The sequence below is a fragment of the Equus quagga genome, chromosome 10, assembly GCF_021613505.1.
Source record: "Equus quagga isolate Etosha38 chromosome 10, UCLA_HA_Equagga_1.0, whole genome shotgun sequence".
In the NCBI taxonomy this organism is placed as follows: Eukaryota; Metazoa; Chordata; class Mammalia; order Perissodactyla; family Equidae; genus Equus; species Equus quagga.
In genome coordinates this window covers 89,874,325-89,895,524 of record NC_060276.1, presented here as the reverse complement: position 1 = coordinate 89,895,524, position 21,200 = coordinate 89,874,325, and the positions used below count along the sequence as shown (strand labels likewise).

The window sequence follows — 21,200 nt, the reverse complement described above, 5'->3', positions numbered from 1 at the left end:
AAAAAAAAAAAAAAAAAATGCAGCTGGGATTGTGAGAAGGAGGTCCCCTTTATCTCTTCCTGTTGTGGATCTGTGGCATCTTCAGTCATGAGGTGTGGGGTTGCAAGGTCATTTTGACACAGGCTGAAGATGGCCTGCGCGGCTCCTTCACAGTCCAGCATGGATTTTATTGTGCTGACTTAAAGCCTACGCAGTTTGCTCCTTAGATTCACCTGGTAGACCAGGGAGAGGGGGCCCGAAAATCTGTCCCCAGGTGTTAGGCATGTACAAGGAAGTTCATTGCAGCATTGTTTGTAGAAGCAAAAAGATATGAGCAATCTTAACTGTCTCTCAGCAGGAGAATGGATATGTAAATTACTATATTTCTACATACCTATTCAAATGAATGAATTAGACCTACAAATACCAACATGGATACATCTCAAAAACAATATTGAATGAAGAAAGCAATCTTTTTTGATACCATTTCTGTCCATTTTAAAAGCACACAAAATAACGCTCTATAATTTAACATAGTGTAGTAAAAGTAAAAAATGAATATGAGGATGATAAACACCACTTTTAGGATAGTAGTTACTTCTAGGGAGGGGTGAGGGATGAGGTGATGCTTTATTGGTTCTTAGCTATTAGTTATATGTAATGGGTTTCTTGAAAAACCTGAAGGAAATGTGACATTAATATTTGTTAAATCTGAAGCTAGAGATATGATTGTTAATGTAGTCTGTACTTTTTCAATATTTTTAAAATATGTTATAATTGTTTAAGTTTAAGTTAAAATTTTTCTATTAGTACAATTATTTACACTAGCTGCCATAACAAACCAACCCCAAAATCTCAGTGACGTAACACAGGTAAGAGTTTATTTCTCATGCTCACAAAGTTCGGTAAAGATGGACCTGATGGAGAGGCCCTCCTCTAAGTCATAACCCTGAGATCCAGGCTCCTTCCATCTTAGGAGGCCATCACTCTAACCAAGAGATGATTTTTTGTCTTTTTTAACATCCACCCACATTTCATTAGCCAGAATTAGTCACATGGCCCATTTAAAGGCTAGGGAGCTGGGAAATACAGTCTTCTGTGTGCTAAGAAGAAAATGAAATGGTTTGGTGAACAAATAACATTGTTTTTACCTCAATCTTAAGGTAGTCTTCTCTCTTTTTTTTTTCCTTACAGCAGAGCCTCTGAAATCAGACCTCTTAGAATAAAATCCTAGCTCCACCACTTAAGATCTGAATGCTCTCCAGCAAGTTCCTGTACTACTCTGGGTCAAGTTTCCTCATCTGTAATAACAGTATTTACCTCAGAGGATGATTGTGAAGAAAAAATGAGTTAACGTTTGAAAGGGCTTAAAACAGTAAGTGATCTATAAATATTAACTATTCTCATCATCATCATTTAGGAGCAATAATTCCTATATTTGTTTTTTCACCTAATAACCTATGAACTTTCTGTCTTCTCCTGCCCTCATGTGGCTCTCTCTTGGATATCCAGCACCTAGCATAGTGCCTAGCTATCTGGCTTTAATGAATGAGTGGGACAGGTATACGCCATCTGTACACTGTAGTTCTATTTATATTGCGTTAACTTATTTGAGATTAAGGTTGACTTACAGAGCCAGCCTGACTGCCTAGCGGTTAATGTTCAGCACACTCCACTTTGGCAGCCCAGGTTCAGTTCCCGGGTGTGGAACCACACCACTCATCTGTCAGTGGCCATGCTGTGGCAGTGGCTCACAAAGAAGAACTAGCAGGACTTACAACTGGAATATACAACTATGTACTGGGGCTTTGGGGAGGAAGAAAAAAAAAGGAAAAAGAGAGGAAAGATTGGCCACAGATGTTAGCTCAAAGCGAATCTTTCCCAGAAAAAAATAAATATTGACTTCCGTATATTTACATGTGAAATAAAATGTTTAGGATTTCTTTTAAAATACTGCAGAAAAAAAAGTTGGGGGATGTAGATGAAATAAGATTGGCAGAATGTTGACAGTTGTTAAAGTTGATGATGGATACACGGGAGTTCATTGTACTCTGTTTTTTCTGTTCTTTTCTGTATGCGTGAGAATATATATAATAAAACCTTTTAAAAAATCGAGAGTGGGTGGTCAACTAAAGGCCCAGATCTTTTTTCCTTTCCTAACAAACAGCCTGTAATGTATATCTACTCAGTATTTCTGATTTTTAAAACATTTTTGTAATTTATAGAGTGTTTAACATTAAAAATAAAAGAAAACTACAAGGAAACTTCAATTATAACTGCTTATAAACGAGATGAAAGTGTCAAATATTTTAAAAAGTTTGGTTTCAGGCCTTGAAATAAGAATGCTTCTGAGGAGCTCTCAAAAAAAAACTTATACAGTGGCATAGCAGTTAGATTCATGCGCTCTGCTTCGGTGGCCTGGGGTTTGCTGGTTCAGATCCCGAGTGCGGACCTACACACTGCTTATCAAACCATGCTGTGGCAGGCGTCCCACATATAAAATAGAGGAAGATAGGCACAGATGTTAACTCAGGGCCAGTCTTCCTCAGCAAAAAAGAGGAGCATTGGTGGTGGATGTTAGCTCAGGGCTAATCTTCCTCAAAAAAAAAACAAAAACAAAACATACAAATTTATAATCTTAAAAATTTCTAGCTATGCTAAAATTCAATATCTTTTTTTCACCTCACATAGTTACCTTTTTTAGAATTTTTGTGGCGAGAACATTTAAGATCTACTCTCTTAGCAACGTTGAAGTATACAATACATGTTAATTATAGTCATCATGCTGTACATTAGAGCCCCAGAACTTATTCATCTTATAACTGGAAGTTTGTACCATTCAACCAACGTCTCCCCCTTTTGCCCACCCCCTAGCCCCTGGCAACCACCAATCTACTCTTGGTTTCTATGAGTTTGGCTTTTTTAGATTCTGCATATAAGTAAAATCATACAATATTTGTCTTTATATGTCTGACTTATTTCACTTAGCATATTACCCTCAAAGTTCTCTATGTTGTCACAAATGGCAGGGTTTCCTTCTTTTTTATGCCTGAATTATATATATATATATTTTTTTAATTTTCTTTCTCCATTCACCTGTCTACAGACACTTGGGTTGTTTCCACATCTTGGCTATTGTGAATAATGCTGCAGTGAACATGGGAGTGCAGATACCTCTTTGTAAAATTAAATACCTTTTAAATAAATGATTTCTAATGGGTAAACAAAGGAAGAAGAAAAAGAGGGTTATTATTAGAAATAGAAAGAAGGGAGAAGGAGCCCATTTAGAATGCAATTATTATATTCTTCCTTAAGAGAAAAATCTCACGTTGCCTTGTTCTTTGTTAGGGACCAACCACCAACCTCTGGATTGCAAGGAGTAAACCTGCATCCATGTGTGCCAGAGAGTAGACCACGTGATCGGAGTAAGACTCAGCAGAGCAAACAGCGGGGGCAGCAGCACAGTAGCTCTGGTCTCATGCCCCCAAGTCCCATGGAGTGACACAATGGGTCCAGATGGAAACTCTGTCCTCATGAGTTGCCACACAGCTGAGGAACCAGGGCCAAGGGCTCAATGCCTTAATTCTTATCAGGCAAGGTTACAGTGGTGCACACATGAGGAGGAAGCTGAGGTATTAGGCACAGCCGGGCAGTCCTGCTTTTGTGAGGGTGTTGGGCAGAGCTGACTAGTCCTGCTATCATGAGGGCGTCCAGCACAGCAGAATAGTTCCAATCCAGCCATGCTCACGTGAGCTAGTCTGTTTTCATAGCACGAGGACGGGATGATAAACTCAGCGGCAGGGTCATATTGCCAATTGCAGCTGCTGCTTGACTCAAGTAGACTATGTGATTGTTTTGCAATGCTGTGGTACTGGATCTAGGGGACAAAGAAAGCATCAAATGTTCCCACCACCCCCGTACCTCCTAGGGATGAAGATGTTCCTTCCTCAGTACCAGGGTTGTTGTTCTCTTTCCATGCCCACGTAGTTCATTTGTTCTAAGTCAGTGCCACTGTTTCTCTCTTCATTCAGCCATCTCCCACCTCCGCGCAGACCTTCTTCCGTTTCAAATGGGCATGATGGTAGCCCTTGCAACAACCGTGATGTCCCCTATCACTGCCCAAGCCGGCCATTGTAGGGATGCTCTAGGGTTCATGAATTTCACCAACTGATTGTTATCCTTATGGTCAGCACTCTTCCACACACAACGACTGAAACCAAGTGGTAGCAGAAGCAGAAGGGTATAGTCACCTTTCCACTTTTGTCTAACTGCCACCTTAAGATGAAATCAGTCAGGCTTCCCAGGTGCTAGGACCAGAGGGAAAAAAAGAAAAGGAGTGACTAGAGATTGTCAGGGTGGAATCACAAATGGAATCGCCAGTCTCCCATTGCCCCCACCCCTTCAGTCTTGACTTCCCTTAGCAGCTGTTCCAAAGAAGACGTTTCCTAATTAGGCCCAGTACGCCATGTGGTTCCATTGGGTCTGTCGACTGAAGTAAAGAGTCTAGATGATGTCAGTGGAGGAGTTTATTCAAGAATCAGCATGCAGAGTTGCTCTGAAACAGTTCAACAGAGTGCTCTGAAGGAAGTGCTCTGAGGTGTGCGAGTTTAAATGCAGCTTATTTCTCTTTCACAAAACAGCGTACATACAGGGAAGAGGAAAAGAAAAAAACTTACAACTAGATTTTTTTAAAAAAAAGTCATAGGGACTATGGCATAGTGGTTAAGGTGGCACGCTCTGCTTTGGCAGCCCAGGTTGATGGGTTCAGATCCCAGGCACGGACTTGCACCAATGCTCAGCCATGCGGCAACCCACATATAAAGTGGAGGAAGATTGGCACAGATATTAGCTCAGGGCTACTCTTCCTCAAGCAAAAAAAGAGGAAGATTGGCAACAGACGTTAGCTCAGGGCGAATCTTCCTCAGCAAAAAAAAAGGGGGGGATAGAGTATATCTGGGCTTTTCTCTAGATTATATATTGAAGGTGACATAAACAAGAATTTCTTGGTTATACATCAGACAAGTTCAGAGATGCTGACATTATCTATGTGTGGAGGGAGGCAAGGACCAGGATCATTAATTAGTCTCTCAGTCTCTAAGAAATGCAGCTGGGAAATGTGACAGCAAGGTCCCCTTTTATCTCTTCCTGTTGTGCGTCTGTCCAGTGGCATCTTCAGTCATGAGATGTGGGGTTGCAAGGTCATTTTGACACAGGCTGAAGATGGCCTGCGCGGCTCCTTCACAGTCCAGCATGGATTTTATTGTACTGGCTTAAAGCCTATGCAATTTGCTTGCTAGCTTTGCCTGTTAGACCAGGGAGAGGGGACTCAAAAATCTGTGCACAGTCTCATCTAGGTGTGAACTCTTTGCACAGGTGTCCACCTGCGCTGCATAAATGTCCTGTTGGCCTGTGGCAATGGCTTTCCAGAGCTCACAGCCCCACAGAGGGGTGTTTTTACCACACCAGTCACTCGTCACCCAGGCACCTGACCAGATAGCTGGGGCATTAGCCACAGCCCAAGAGTCAGTGAAAATATAACATGTGTGGTCCTTAGGCGAAGGTGATGGTTTTCAGTTTATCCCGTTGTGCTGACCAGCCCTTACCACAGTTGGTCTTCCAGAGTTGTTGGGGCTGGCCAGCTGCTGCTGCCCAAGACAGATCATCAGCTTTTAGTTGGGCTGAGCCATCAGTAAACCAAGCCCAAGCATCTTTAGAGACTCTCCGGAAATGGGGTCCCTACGTAGCTGCCCCTATGAGTGATTAGGAGAGAGTGCTACATTGGCCTCCAAACGCTTGGCCACAATCTCTTCCTGTGGGGAGGACACACCTGTGGGACTAGGCTTGCTTCTCCCTTGACTATATCATTGTCATTAAATCAGAAAAGACTGTTGTGCCTTTCCAACTCTGTTAGCATTGAGCAGACCCAACCCAAGATGAGAGTATCTAGGTCCGGTGTTACCTGGAGGTACTGTGTGAGACGCTCAGTCTCCCCAAGTGCCCCATAGCCGCCCAGTAGGTGTCTTTCAGATGAAATGTGGTGGGTAAGTGTCAGCAAGGCAGTGAGTCCAGAACACAACAGGGCACCTCCAAGCAGAAGCAGCTTGCCTTTGCCAGAGGGGTACGACAAGGGTCTGCACAGCCTGACTCAGATGGTTACAGTGAATTTTCTTGCCCATTTTACTCTATTTCCAAATCTGGCCAGTTGACTGCACAGGAGTGAACGAGTACTGGTATTCAGATGAGTCATAAAAATTTTTATCCTACTTCCCTGCCACCTCACCTCATTGTAACCTCGTTAGAGACTAAGGCCTCGGTCTGCCCTGGGGGTGGAGAAGCTTCCACCCCATCCCTAGCCCCCTTTCTCCTTGAAGGCAGTTACACAGTCAAGCAGTGAAGGTGCTGAAGGAGGAATTTGTTTTAAGGCAGCTACTTGTCTTCTTAGTTCCTTCAAAAGAGAGAGCAATTCTGTGGAGGGATCTGGTTTTATAGAGGCACTTTCAGTTCTAACTGGGCGGACAACTAACTGCCTGCTTCGCCCTCCCCTCCCCCCCCCCCCCCAACCCATAGCTCAATATCCAGAGCAAATTTCATGGACATTCACACTCTCAGTTTCTTCTGCGGGAACCCCTGCTTGAACAGCCACATCCACATTGTCTTATGCGCCCTTTTAGAGGGAGTTTGATATTCCCTTCCTTAGTTTTCTCTTGGATGGCAGACTCTGCCTGTTTCCGAGTGCCCATCTTTATCCTGGGCGTTTTATGGCTCAATGTCATCACAGCCTGCAACAGAGGGCCTCCAAGTTCTAAAAACAAAGCTGGTGGAGTCTTCCACTTCGGACAGGGGGGCAGATCGCATCTTTTCAGCCATTCTCTGAAGTAAGGGGCTCCTGGGGGCTATCGTTCTGTCCACTTTACGGTCAGTCTGGAGCACCTACAGCACTCAGGCTTTGAATGGCTTTTTCCATGGTATTCCGTAGGATTTTCATCAGCCTTGGGGAAATCTTCCTGGGCTGGCCATAATGTAGTCATTGAAACAGCAATCCAAAGTAGCAAGCCTCATTGAGGGCATAATTCTGTCCCAACTCAGTAGTCTGCATGGTAGCTTAAGGCATGTGAGACAGCCTAGCTGCTGCCATTCATCCTTGCTCCCTAGTTACACACACACACACACACCAGCCAGGTCTTTGACAGCTCCCCAGTCCGTTGGCCAAAGCTGTCTCGTGTTTCTCACCACAATGGGTCAATAAAAACTGATTTTGTCAGACTACAGATTTGTCCCTGGTGATCTTGGGCTGATTAGGCTAGGACAATTTGGAGTTTCTACCAAGATGTGGCCGAGACCCTCACTGCCGTGGACCAGGACTGTTGACTCCTAATAACGGGCACATCTGTGGCCCCTTGCATCTCTCCCACTTGAGGCTTATCTATCCCTGATTACATGGGTTTTGCACTGAATCAGGATTCTGATGATCTCTTTGGCCCTTTGGTGTCAGATTTGTTAATTGTCTCCTGGGATTTTAGAGTTCTAATCAGACTTTCGTATTCTCTGGTGAAATTTGGCTTCTAACACCATCTTCTATCTTTGGCGTGTCCACCATCTTGTTTGTTGTTTGAGAACTTAGGAGAAATTGGCTTTGGGAGAGGTCTTTGTAAATATTCTGCCCTCCAGGAGGCTGCTGATTTTTCCAGTCAGCAGTTGAAGTGACTTAACATTTGAGTTCAGGGCCCAAGTCATTTGTAAGTCGTATTTTTATGTTTGACCGAGGGTCAGCCAATTTCTCATGGGTTTGTTTGTTAATAAACTTGCACTAACTTCTGGCATAACTTCACTGAGGGCAATTTGGAATTCTAGTGGCCACTCTGGGCAACTTTGACATGAATAAGATTGTTCATCTGAGAGATGCTTTAGGACAAAAAGAAAAAACTCACGAGGAGACTGGCTTGCCTGAAAGAGAGAGATCTCATTATTTTTTCCATATGTTGAGTATGAATAAGTACTGGCTTTTTAATGGTATGATGAGAAAATTATCAAGTCCCCAAGTTATTGTTTAGAACACCTCTAATGACTCTGTTTTGGGTGTGGGTATATGACTGTATGTCAAAATGGATGTTTCACTTTTACAGTGATCATTTCATTCTAAAACTGGCGCCTTCTCTCCTCTTACATTTTTTTCTTTTTCTCTTTTCCTCACTTGGGAAATTTTAAAGATAATTGATCAAAAATTCATTCTTTCATTATGTGCATATTCTAGGAATATCTGGTACAGATAGTCATAAATGTCTGAGAAAGAAAGAAAAGATTTAATAAACTGTGTTTCTTTCACTTTAAAAAATATATGACAAGTAAATTTAAATAATAGCCTTTGTTACTACGATTACAAGGTAAGAAGAATGTCTTCTCCTGGTTTTAATCTACAGAATTAATGAAAGCCAGTGTTCTGGTTTATATAAAACTAAGGCTAGGGGCTGGCCTGTGGCCGAGTGGTTAAGTTCACGCGCTCCGCTTTGGGCGGCCCAGGGTTGCGCCGGTTCGGATCCTGGGCGCGGACATGGCACTGCTCGTCAGGCCATGTTGAGGCGGCGTCCCACATGCCACAACTAGAAGGACCCACAACTAAAAATACACAACTATGTACTGGGGGGATTTGGGGAGAAAAAAGCAGGGGAAAGAAAAGTGTATTCAGGGAAAATTAGCTAGATGGTTCTTGGTTTCCTGTCTAGTGGTTTTCTCTGGGTCTGGAGAAAACTGAAGTTGGCTATGTAGATAAAGGAGATAGTAAAAGCAATTAAGACTATACATAATATAATAATTACATAAAATATGAATATATGTACAAGAAAATGGACAGGATTTATCTGTTACTTAAGGAAATTATTTGTTAAAATAGTAATTTCAACATAATACATATTTTATTTAATGTGATAACACTAATTATATTTAAAGTTGAAGCCTTTAATTTTATTGTTTATTTATATTGCTATATATTTACATCCAAACACATTTATATAAAGGTATATTAAGGAGTGATGTCATGAAAACTGCAGAGTAGGGAACTCCAGGGCTGCATCTCTCTGCAGAACCAACTAATGAGGTGGCAGAAACTATCATAATCAACTTTTGTGCAACTCTAGAATCTAGTCAAACACATGTGACAACCAGAGGAAGGCTTGGTGAAGACAAAAGCTGCTGCATTGTGGAAAGAGAGCACAGTGGCACTTAAAATTGCCCACCTACGATCCCCCACACCCTAGATTGGTGGCAGCCCTGAGGATAGCAGCCCATACTCCTGGTGCAGGTTGCTAGAGCCTAAGAGAGCAATATAGACCTTATTCCCAAATAATTGTGGTTGTGGGTTTAGACTTGTCCGGCAGCTCCCTAAAGGCCCAGCACAAGGCTTACCCTTGTTTCCCTCAACTAAGAGCATTACTAGGCCTGGGGCTGCTCCCCCACCAGCTTTTGCCAAAAGCTTTTAAAGGCCCAGGTATTGGCTGTAGCAGCCTGGGGCAAGGGACAACAGTCAGGACAACAAATAGACAGACCATAAAGCCTTGGAAGGAAGAGATTGGGAAAGGAGGTGTATGGGAAAATAAAAGACTTTGAAAAGCTCCCACGTATACCTGGGAATTGAGAAGGCCACATGCACGCCCAGGGCTGGATGCATGCTCAAAAAAACCCTGAAAAGGCCCTAAGCTTTCACCTCTGGTTGGTCTTCAGATTCCACACAAGCAGGATGTGAAGGCAAAGGCAGAGTTGTAAATGGCCTGGCTGAGCATTGAAGAAGTGCTCCCCCTCTGAGCCAATCTGCAAAGACACGGAGAGTGGGGTTTTTTTCTTTTTCTTCCCTTCTCCTTGTCCGTGTCCTCTCCTCCTCCTCTTCTTCTTCCTTCTCCTTTTCCTCCCTTTCTTCTCTCCACATATTTAAGGAAACTCTGTCAAAACACTAACTGACCACAAAGCTATCAGAACAGAGACTTAGGTGGCCACGTATGACAAAGAATACAGACTTTACAAAAATAATTTAGAAAAGTCACTAAACAAGAAAACAACAACGTACATCTATGGAATAGAGGTGAGACTTTAGAAATATATGTGTATGTTGGGCCAGCCCCGGTGGCCTAATGGTTAAGTTCATCATGTTCTGCTTTGGCGGCCTGGGTTTGGTTCCCAGGCATGGACCTACCTGACTCGTCAGTGGCCATGCTGTGGTGGCGGCTCACATACAAAAAAGGAAAATTGGCAACAGATATTAGCTCGGGGTGAATCTTCCTCTGCAAAAAGAGGAAGATTGACAGCAGATGTTAGCTCACGGTGAATCTTCCTCAGCAAAAAGGGGAAAAAAAATGTATATATATACACCATTCAGTGGGGAAAGAGTTGTCTCTTCAACAAATGGTGCTGGACAGATAGATATCCGCATGCAAAAGAGTGAAATTGGACCTTTACCTTATACAAACATTAACTCAAAAATAGATCAAAGATCTAAATGTAAAAGCTGAAACTATAAAACTCTGAGAAGAAAACATAGAGGTAAAACTTCATGACCTTAGATTTGGGAATGAATTCTTAGATATGACACCAAAAACACAAGCAGCAAAAGTAGATAAATTGGACTTCATCACAATTAGAAACTTTTGTACATCAAAGAGCACTATCAAAAATAAATAGAAAGTGAAAATACAACTTACAGAATGGAAGAAAATATTTTTGAATCATAAATCTTATAAGGGTCTAGTATTCAGAATGTATATAGGACTCTTACAACCCAACAAAAGATAAACAAGATGATTTTAAAATGTGCAAAGGACTTGAATAGATATTTCTCTAAAGAAGATATACAGATGGCCCATAAATATATGAAAAGGTGCTCAACATCACTCATCATTAGGGAAATGCCAGTCAAAACCACAATGAGATACCATTTCACACCTAGTTGGATGGCTGTTATTAAAAAAAAACAGAAAATAACAAGTGTCAGTGAGGGTATGGAAAATTGGAGCCCCCAAAAGTTGATGGTGGAAATGCAAAATGGTGCAGCTGCTGTAGGAAACAGTTTGGTTGGTCTTCAAAAAGTTAGACATGTAATTACCATATGACCCAGCAATTCCATTCCCACATATATACTCAAAAAGAATTGCAAACAACACAATGGAATACTACTCAGCCATAGAAAATGACAAAATCGTGCCATTTGTGACAACATGGATGGATCTTGAGAGTATTGTACTACGCAAAATAAGTCAGAGAAAGACAAATACCATATGATTTCACTCATATGTGGAAGATAAACATAGAAAAGGAGAACAGATTGGTGGTTACCAGAGGAAAAGGGGGTGGGGGGAGAGTGAAAGGGGTAAACAGGCCATGTGTATCATAATCGATAAAAACTAGACTATTGGTGGTGAACACGATGCAATCTAGATAGAAACTGAAATATAATAATGTATACCTGAAATTTACATAATGTTAAAAGCCCATATAACCTCAATAAAAAAATAAAAATAAAATAAATTTTAAAAAAAGAATTGACAGCAGGTACAAGCAAATACTTGTACACAAATGTTCACAGCAGCACTATTCTGAATAGCTGAAAGATGAAAACAACCCAAATGTCCCTCAACCGATGAATAAACAAAATGTGGTGTATCCATACAATGGGATGTTATTCAGCCATAAAAAGGAATGAAATACTAGCGTGTGCTACCACGTGGATGAACCTTGCAAATCTGCTATGTGAAAGAAGCCAGACACAAAAGGTCACATGTTGTGTAATTCCATTGATCTGAAATACCCAGAATAGGTAAATCCATGGAGACAGAAAGCAGATTAATGATTGCCAGGGCCTGGGGGGAGGGGAGAATAGGGAGTGACTGCTTAACAGATACAGGGTTTCCTTTTGGGGTGATGAAAATGTTTGGAACTAGATAGAGGTGATGGTCGCACAACATTGTGAATGTGCTAAATGCCACTGAATTGTGCACTTTAAAATAGTTAATTTTATGTTATATGAATTTTACCTTGTTATGAAAGTATATTGAGATTAATTTTTAAAAGGCCTATAAATAGTAAAAAAAAAAAAAAAGTTAGGGTATATCTATCGATGTTGATAGATTTATTTATCTAAAAAGGCACATAAAATACCTTGCTGCAAATTACTATATAGATGATATACCAAAAAAGTAAAATTAGATTTGGGTTTTCTTTTTAAAACAACCAACTAATTCTCTGCCTAGATAACAGAAGTTTGTTATGACCTATTTAAAAATCATAGGACATAACTTTGTTAAGACCAAAAATATTCTCTTTACTCTTTGTACTTCTAGCAAACTCTTGGATAATTTTGACGAAAGTTTCTTATTTTTTTTAAGTTAAGTTCCTGAAAATCACTGTTAGTTATTACTCTGGTTTTAAAAAATATATATCTGAATCTTGGGTTTTCAAATTATGACTGCACAGCTAATAAGAAATAATATTTCTCCCAAGGACATGCTGCAGGTGTAAAATGTCATAACCGCCTTCTTTGGTGACTTCTGCTGCCATATTCGCTGACAGACTTTGTTCTCTAAAATCATACACTATCAGGGCCGGCCCAGTGACACAGCAGTTAAGTTCGCACGTTCTGCTTCAGTGGCCCTGGGTTCAATGGTTCAGATCCCAGGTGCAGACATGGCACCGCTTGGCAAAAGCCATGCTGTGGCAGGCGTCCCACATATAAAGTAGAGGAAGATGGGCATGGATGTTAGCTCAGGGCCAGTCTTCCTCAGCAAAAAGAGGAGGATTGGCAGCAGTTAGCTCAGGGCTAATCTTCCTAAAAAAAAAAAATCATACACTATATCAGAAACTTTGCTATTTGAAAATACATCTTTAAGAATAAAACATCCCACTCTTGCCTGGAGGATCTGTCACTTTGACCTAGAGAAGAAGCTACAATTTCCACCCTAGGTGCAGAGATTCAGTGTTCCACATATATCCTAACTTTGTAGATTCCAAGGATCCAAGGGTTTACACTGCAACTTAGAGGTGATGTTGATCCCTTTACACACAGCCTTGCTTTGAGCCTACCAAAACACTGCTTCATTTAAATTTCACCTAAACTCCACCCTTCCCCCAAATTCTATAATGACTCTATCTTTTTCTTCATTTGATGAAATGCCCTGTGGTTCCTCTGGTGTGGTCTCCCTCATTGCAGTGTGTCAATGAACCTGATTGTGTTACACTGCAGGCTTGTCCTTGGTTGTCTGATTGGGCTAACCCAGAGCAAACCCCTACTTCCACAGATGCCAAAAAAGTTGATAATGAGATTCAATAACTCAGAATAAAACATTTTATTACAGCATAGAAAACAGTAGGAGCATCAGCATAATAGTGCCAGTTCCTATGCCCCCAAGTCTCATGAGACGATGCGATAGGCTACACACATAGTGGATTGACCTGCAGCTGAGGAGCCCAGGGCCAAGAGCTCGGCATGTTTTGTAGCAAGCATTAAACAAGCCAGTCCCCCCTTCCCAGGGACCAAACAGTCACATTGTAGTCATCTTTTGGTCACCCTAACCAACTTAATTCTATACGTGACTCTGTAGAAACTACTGAGTACCAGGGGATGGTTAGGCCTTAGCATGGCGCACTTAGCAAGGCCATGCAAGGGTGCTTGAGACCTGAGGTGGACTACCTCTCCCATTAACCAGTGGAAAGATTTGTATAGAATTCATTTTTACTTCAAAAAAATTTAGCTCATTATTTCTAGAGATTTTCGAATAAGATAGAATGAGCTAAAAGGCATGGAAACTCCCAATTCTAAGTTAAAAGCAAAATTTAGAGAGAAAACAATGCTCCTCAAGAAAATGTGAATTATAACTTTGATTTTTGTTTGATATTTATGAAGGTTGCCAAAATTACTTCCTTTGAACGTTCTCAAAAGACTGTTGAATTAGGTACTATCAAGAGCTAGCTATTGGTATAGCAGAGTATTCACTAAACCAAGCGTCTAAAATAAGACTGCCAAATATTAAGAGGTTGTCAGTTCTTCAGTAATTCCATTCATAGTTGTTTTCTTAATTTTTCAGAGTTTTATCTTTTTGCCAACCCAAACGACTGGAAATAGATTTGTTGTATCGGAACCTAGACTATATCAAATCCAAGCTATTTGACTTTGAGAGCCACCAAGATATAAAAATGCATCTGGATGAATCTATACCTTGAAATCTGATATTGTGTTAAGCATTTATCATCCCTTGGAATCACTGTATAACAATTTTTTCACTGCAGAAAAGTTAGACTACCTTGACTTATATTTGGCAGCAAAGTAACAGTTCTGTCATGCTGAGTTTTCATATCAGTCAGTTATTTCCTCTTTATGGATGTTGCATTCAATTATTCTGATATTGTAGATCATTATTTAATGTCAAAGCATTTTCTCTTTGACGACAGAACACTTTTCCAGATAGAATAAATAATAGATTTAAGAGACCATGCAGAAACCTGTACTGATGAGTAGAGGCACCGAACACTAAACCCATCTGTCTCTGGTATGTAGTTGTCACAGGCCATTTACAGACTTTCCCAGTTCTAGACCTCAGCCAAATACTAGATTAGGTTTCAAAATCATTAGGACTGTGGGCACTGACTTGAGAAAAATAGAATAAATGAAACTCTGCCTGAGTAAAAACCAGTTCTACTTTATTCTCAAAAATTCTCAAAGCCAGACTATCTCCCATTGTATCAGCTAGGAATGATTTGGGCTGCAAGAACAGACACTGTGGCTAACAGTGGACGGCAATTCCCTTTTCTCACATAACAAGGTGTCTGGAGATTTGTGGCTGCTGGGGAATTGGTTCAATGTCTCAAGTGTATCAGGATCCTCTGCTCCATAACTTCAGTGTCACAAGATGGTTGCTGCAACTCCAGACATGGCATGAAATAGAGAAAAAGAAATGGTCCCAGGATATTTGTCCTTTTCATTATAAAGCAAAACTTTCCCAGAATCCTTCCAGCAGATTTCTGCTTGTAGTTCATCAGTTGGACTGTGAAGCATGGCCACTACTGGCTTCGAGGGATTCTGGAAAACCAAGTTTTTTGTAGCCTCTTGAATGGAGACAAGACAAAGGCAAGAGCAGATGGGTACAGACATTGGGTTAGCCTACCAACGCATGTGAAACACATGTAACTTCTGTGCCATTCAGTTCTATTCAATGGGACACAGGGTGGCAAAATAAAGGAGGAAATCAAAGAAGTTCTGTCTGCCGGGGGTTCATAATCTTGTTTCATTTATTTTGTCAAAATACAAATCAAAGCCACTGTTCAAGCTTTATATACTGATATTTCCTTTAGTGTACTGTATGATCTGACCCAATTTAATTTCCTGCCTCTGTGCGTTTGCTTATGCTGTTAGCTCAGCCTGAATAGACCTCTTTCTCCATTTCTACCTATTGAACATTTTATTTGTTCTTCACAACCTAGCTCAAATATTCTCTCTCTCATCAAGTGTTCTCAGTCTCCTCAACTGGAAATTATCTGCGAGCTCCCAAGATACACTATTGTTGTCTAAAATAATAACTTGAGTGCTTTACACAGGAATCTCAATCTTCACAACCACTCAGTGAGGTAGGTACTATTGTTATTCCCATTCTATGGTTGTTGAAACTGAAGCTTAGAAAGATTAAGTAATTTGGTCAAGAGCACACAGCTCGTAAGTGCTAGAGCGAAGATTCAACCCCAGCTCTGTCTGATGCCCGAATCCATTCTCTTAACGCTGTATCATATTGCTTTCTCTATATACTCACTCACTGCAAGAGGGTAAACTAAGGTAGGAATAGTGTTTTATTCGCCTCTAACTAGCCTCCCCTCCTTTACTCACCCACTGCCTTAGAATTCAGAGGTGCTCAAAAAGTTATTAAAAAATTAGTAAAGCTGAAGGCTCTGTCAATATGACAGCAAACTAGTATATAAGAAGGAGATTAGAAATCAGACCGCCTGAGTTCAAATCCTGACTTATTTGAACAATTTATTTACCTACCCGATATCACAGTTTTCTCACCAGTAAAAGAGGAATAATGGCCCTTCCTCCATATTATAGAGTTATTTTTTTAGATTAAAATGAAATAATATATATAAAGTACTTAAAACAGTGTTTGGCACAAAGTAACTGCTCAATAAATGTTAGCTGTTATTTATTTTTCCAATAATCCTTTTTCAAATTGAGATTAAATAGAGGGACCATTTTCAGATGGGCCTACCTAACAGGCCATAATGGAAATATAGTGTTACAAATAATTTACTGAGTAATTCTGTTTCTTTCATATAATTGTTCCTGTTACATTATTTAAATTTATTTCTCATAAACTTGTGGCATTAATATCTATATCTTTTTCTCTAACTCCACACCCTACTGCCACAAAATAAGAAGCTGACCATGCACTCAGTGTCCTCTTCTCCCTGTGCCCCTCACGTACTCAGATCACCTGGGAATTGAGTTGGACTATTGATTTTTTTTTCTTTGCAGAATGCAGCAATATTTACTTAGATTTGTTTTCTTTTTTCTTCTTTCTTGACTCATTTTTATTTTGCCAAAGTACATCTTCAAATAATTCTTTCAAAAATAGTTTACACATCCAGAAACTGAGAAATTTTGCAGTTTTCATGGTCTGGGAAAAACAATTTAGAGGTGCTCAACAAAAATGTTTCATTTAGCCCTCAAGGTTGAATGCTAGTGAGGCTTGGTATAAAATCCTTGAATCAAAATGATTTTCCCTCAGAACTTTCAAGATATCGTCTTATAGCATCCATTGTTACCAATTTTATTCTCATTTCTTTATAGGTAACCAATCTATTTTTCCTCTGATTGCTTTTAGGATTTTCTTTGATTCTAAGATCAAATTTTCACCATAATGTATCTAGGTGGAGGATTTTGTAAAAATTCCATCTGTACACTTAGTGGAACCTAGTGGCCTGAAGATTAGTATCTTTCTTGAACTCTGATGATATTTCATTTGTTATTTCTTTATTCCTTCCCCTCCACTCTCTCTGTTTTATCCGTGAAGAATCACCATCATGTGGATATTTAAACTTCTGGATCTATCTTCCATGTCTCTTGATGTGTCTCTTATACTTTTTGTTTCTTTGCTCCTATGCACTGTATTCTGGAAAAATCTCCTGGCTCAATCTTCATCTGTCTTTAAGGCTGAAAGTAAGCCAGTATACACTGTTAGGGCATACTGTTCCAAGTCTTACTGGTTAGGTGTATATTCTGATTGTTTGATATTTGTACCAGGGTATGTTTGTTATTCTTTTTAGCCCATCTCTTGAGCTTTTTATTTCAATGATCATATATTTCATTTCTAAAAGTTCTAGTTATATCTTTTCCCTCATGCAGTTTCCTCTAGAATATCTCTGGGGATATTACACTTATATTTCTTTGAGATACTTTATTATTCTGTCTGTGGATTTTTGTTCCATGTAATGAATTTGGCCTTGTTAGCAATGAGAGGTTCTAGATAGGTTTCAGTTATCTGATTAATCTATAACGTAATTCTTTCAGTACTAAAACATATAAGGATTTTTGTGTGGACATTGTTATGGCTGTATCATTACCTGACACATGGGAGTGGGCCGATGCCATATGGGAAGCTTTAAGGGGAGAGAGTCTCCCTAAAAAATCAAAATCCAAGGGATACACCTCTTCTGGGGTTGAAGTCCACATTTATACTACCCACATAGTTTGATAATCCCAAACTATGAAATCAAAGTAAAAAATTGGTCCTGGCCCAGTTATACCTCCTCAAGAACCTGATGTGCCAATTATCAATTTGTTGCCTCTCAGCTCTAAGTCTACCTTTCTTTGCCCTGCTTTGTGATAATGGACCTTGTAAACATTTCTCCTTTGCCAGATAGTGTAATGTTAGGCTTTGTCAAGTGAGGGTGCTGGAGGAACAGTGCAAAGCATAGCAGAAGCTGGAGCTCCTCTTTCTGGTCTGGTATCTTTTTTTTTTTTTTTTTTTTTTCCTGAACCTATGGTGCAGCTGTCAGTGGTGTGCTGGAGACCAAGTGGTATCCCTTATTCAGCAATTTTCACCAGATTCCTAGCAGGCAGCATCCTTGCCAGCAGTGTAGGAGACCCACCATCCAGTGAGTTTCCCTGGCACCCAGAGGCGGCTCCCTGCTCGCCAGCCCTAGCTCACTGGCCCCAGCTCACCAGCACCTGGCAGTCAGCTCCCTGATCTCTAGCCTTGGCCTGCCAGTGGTGGACCAGCTCTGATCTGTTGCACCTCAGAGGACTTTTCCACCAGTCAGTGGGCTGCAGCCCACCCTCTCTGACGAGGTCTGAGTCTCAGCCTGGGGGTGGGCGAAAGGGCAGTGCTCTTTCAAGTTTTTTCATCCTTCGATCCTCTCCCTCAACTCTAGAGGTAGTAGCTGCTCCCTGCAATGCTATTCCTGTAGTCTTCAGAGTTCTCTTTTATCCTTTTAGTAATCACCTTTAACTCATTAATGATTCTTTGTGTTAATTATGTTCAAATTACTGGTGTGGTTTCTGTCTCCTGACTGGACCCTAATTGAAACACCTGGCAAAAGTAAATGCAAAGAGCCCCAGGTTGCAATGGCTGCTCATAGAAAAATAAACGCCCACCACTTATAATAAAAAATTATAAAACCTCACAAGGAAATAACCCACCACAGGCAGAAATAAGCAGACATAATAATTGGAAGGATTAGAGTTCCCAAACCAAAGGTAATAGAATAAAATTTGAAAGAGAATATAAAATCAGTATATTTTAGATAATTAGAAACCAAAAAGAAGGATCAAAATGCTAAGCAAAGAACAAGACACCATGAAAAAAGAACAGATAGCCTAGGAAAAAAATTACCATAGAAATATAAAGACAAAAAAATATAGGCACTGAAAAGCAATTTGAAGGATGAGTTAAAAAATCAACCTAGACACAGATAAAAAGAGAATAAATGAATTGTAGAATAGATTTGAGGAAATGGTCCAGAATTCTCTGACACAGAATGTCATAAAGATTGAAAATATTTAAAGCAACTGAAGAGACTTGGAAGACAAAATGTATAAGACCCAGAGCAGTATTTATAAGAAAGAGGAAAATAAGACTTTTGTGTAAGAAAGAAGAAAATAAGACTATGTATCCATATTTTATTATATATCTATAAAAACTCAAAGGGTACACAAAAATTTGATAAAAAGTAGTATATCTGTGTGAATGTGGTTGTGGTGGGAAGAAACAGTAAATGTGGCCAAGGGTGGGACTTAGACTTTTATTACTGTGTATATTTTGTCTTCAAGCCAAAGGAGCCCGTCAGAGGAGTCACATGTCTTGCAGGAATGGGTCTGCCTTAGTATCCTTGCCGCCTTAGTCATTGATTGAGAGCAGCCTGTGTGAAGTGTGGCCTCCTGTGGCCTCCATGCTAATGTGATGGTGGATTCAGAGTAAGCGATCTGTCAATCACACTCCTGTAGCAAGAGATCTGAGTGGCATATTTTCATAGTCACCACACCATGTGATTAAATTTTATATTCAAAGGAAGGCAAAATAAAGACATTTCCAGACAAAGACGGAAGAAGCTTATCACTCACAGACTGTCACCCTAAGAACCTCTGAAGGATTCACTTTGGAAAGAAATGTTTTGACCTGAAAGACAGTGTAGGATGCAGGAAGCAAAGGTGAGCAATTAAATTGGTAAACATGTGGGAAAGAAATTGGTAAATATGAAGATAAATCTAAATAGGCGTTGACTATTAAAAAAACAACAAAGATGACAATAATGATTCATTTGGGTGTACTTAAAAAAAAGGTGGAATTAAAATATTGGCAATGACATGTAAGATTGGAAGGGGAAATTGGAGGTAGAGTATTTTAAGGTCCACGTGTTAGTCAGGATGTAATCAAATTAAAATGAGGTCATAGTGAATTAGAGTGGGCCCGAAATCCAATGACTAGATTTGATGAATAAGAGAAAAGAGGGAGAGATTTAGATAGAGAGATACACAGAGGGAAGAAGATCATGTGATGATGGAGACAAAGTTTGAAGTGATAAGCCAGGATATAAACCAAGGAACATCAAGAATTGCCAGGAACTCCATAAACTAGGAAGGGGCAAGGAAGGATTTTTCTCCACAGTCTTCATAGAGAGAATGGCCCTGCTGACACCTTGATTTTGGAATTCTAGCCTTCAAAACTATGAGAGAATAAATTTCTATTGTTCAAGCTAACAGGTGTGTAGTAATTTGTTATGGCAGTACTAGGAAACTAATACACTGCCAAATTATTTTCCAGAGTGGCTGTAGCAGTTTACATTCCCACCACCAGTGTATGCGAGATCCACTTTCTCTGCATCCTCACCAGCATTTGGTATTATCATTATATTTTATTTTAGCTATTCTAATAAGTTTGTAGTGATAGCTCATTGTGGTTTAAATTTGTATTTCCCTAATGACTAATAATGTTGAACATCTTTTCATGTACTTATTTGCCATCCATATCTCTTCCTTGGTGAAATGTCTGTTCATGTCTTTTGCTCATTTTAGGATTGGATATTTTTTCTATTAAGTTTTGAGAGTGCTTTACACATTCTATGAAGAAAGCTTTTGCTGGAAATGTGGTTTGGAAGTACTTTTTGCCACACTGTGGCTTGTCTTTTCATCCTCTTAATAGAGTATTTCACAGCACAAAAGTCTTCATTCTGATGAAGTCCAGGTTATTAACTTTTTCTTTTAATAAACATGCTTTTAGTATAATTTCTAAGAACTCTTCACCTAGTCCTAGGTCCTAAAGATGTTCTCCTACGTTTCGTTCTAAAAGTTTCATGGTTTTGCATTTTGCAGTTAAATCCATGGTCCATTTTGAATTAATTTTTGTACATGGTGTGATGTTTAGGTCAAGGCTCACTTTTTTCTTTTTTTTTCTTTTTCTCTATGGATGTCCAATTGTTCCAGCACAATTTGTTGAAAAGACTGTCCTTCCTTCACTGAATTGCTTTTGTACCTTTGTCAAAAATCAATTGGCCATTTCAACAAATGATGCTGGGAAAAGTAGATATCCACATACAAAAGAATGAATTTGGACCAATACCTCACATTATATATAAAAATTAACTCAAAATGTATCAAGGACCTAAATGTAAGAGCTCTCTGTTGTTCAGATTGTGTAATTTCTATTGATTTGTCTTGGAGTTCACTGATTCTTTTCTTCATCCTCTCCAATATACTATTGAAC

The 21,200-nt window shown here is 39.8% G+C and overlaps 1 long non-coding RNA gene across 2 annotated transcripts in view; it reads left to right on the top strand.

Moving 5' to 3' along the window:
- Positions 1–21,200, top strand: part of LOC124246126 (uncharacterized) — a 113,936-nt gene that overhangs the window by 3,377 nt on the left and 89,359 nt on the right. For both annotated transcript variants that reach the window (XR_006890397.1, XR_006890396.1), the window contains exon 2: positions 1,174–1,354. This is a non-coding gene — a long non-coding RNA (uncharacterized LOC124246126). The remainder of the gene's footprint in view (positions 1–1,173; positions 1,355–21,200) is intronic.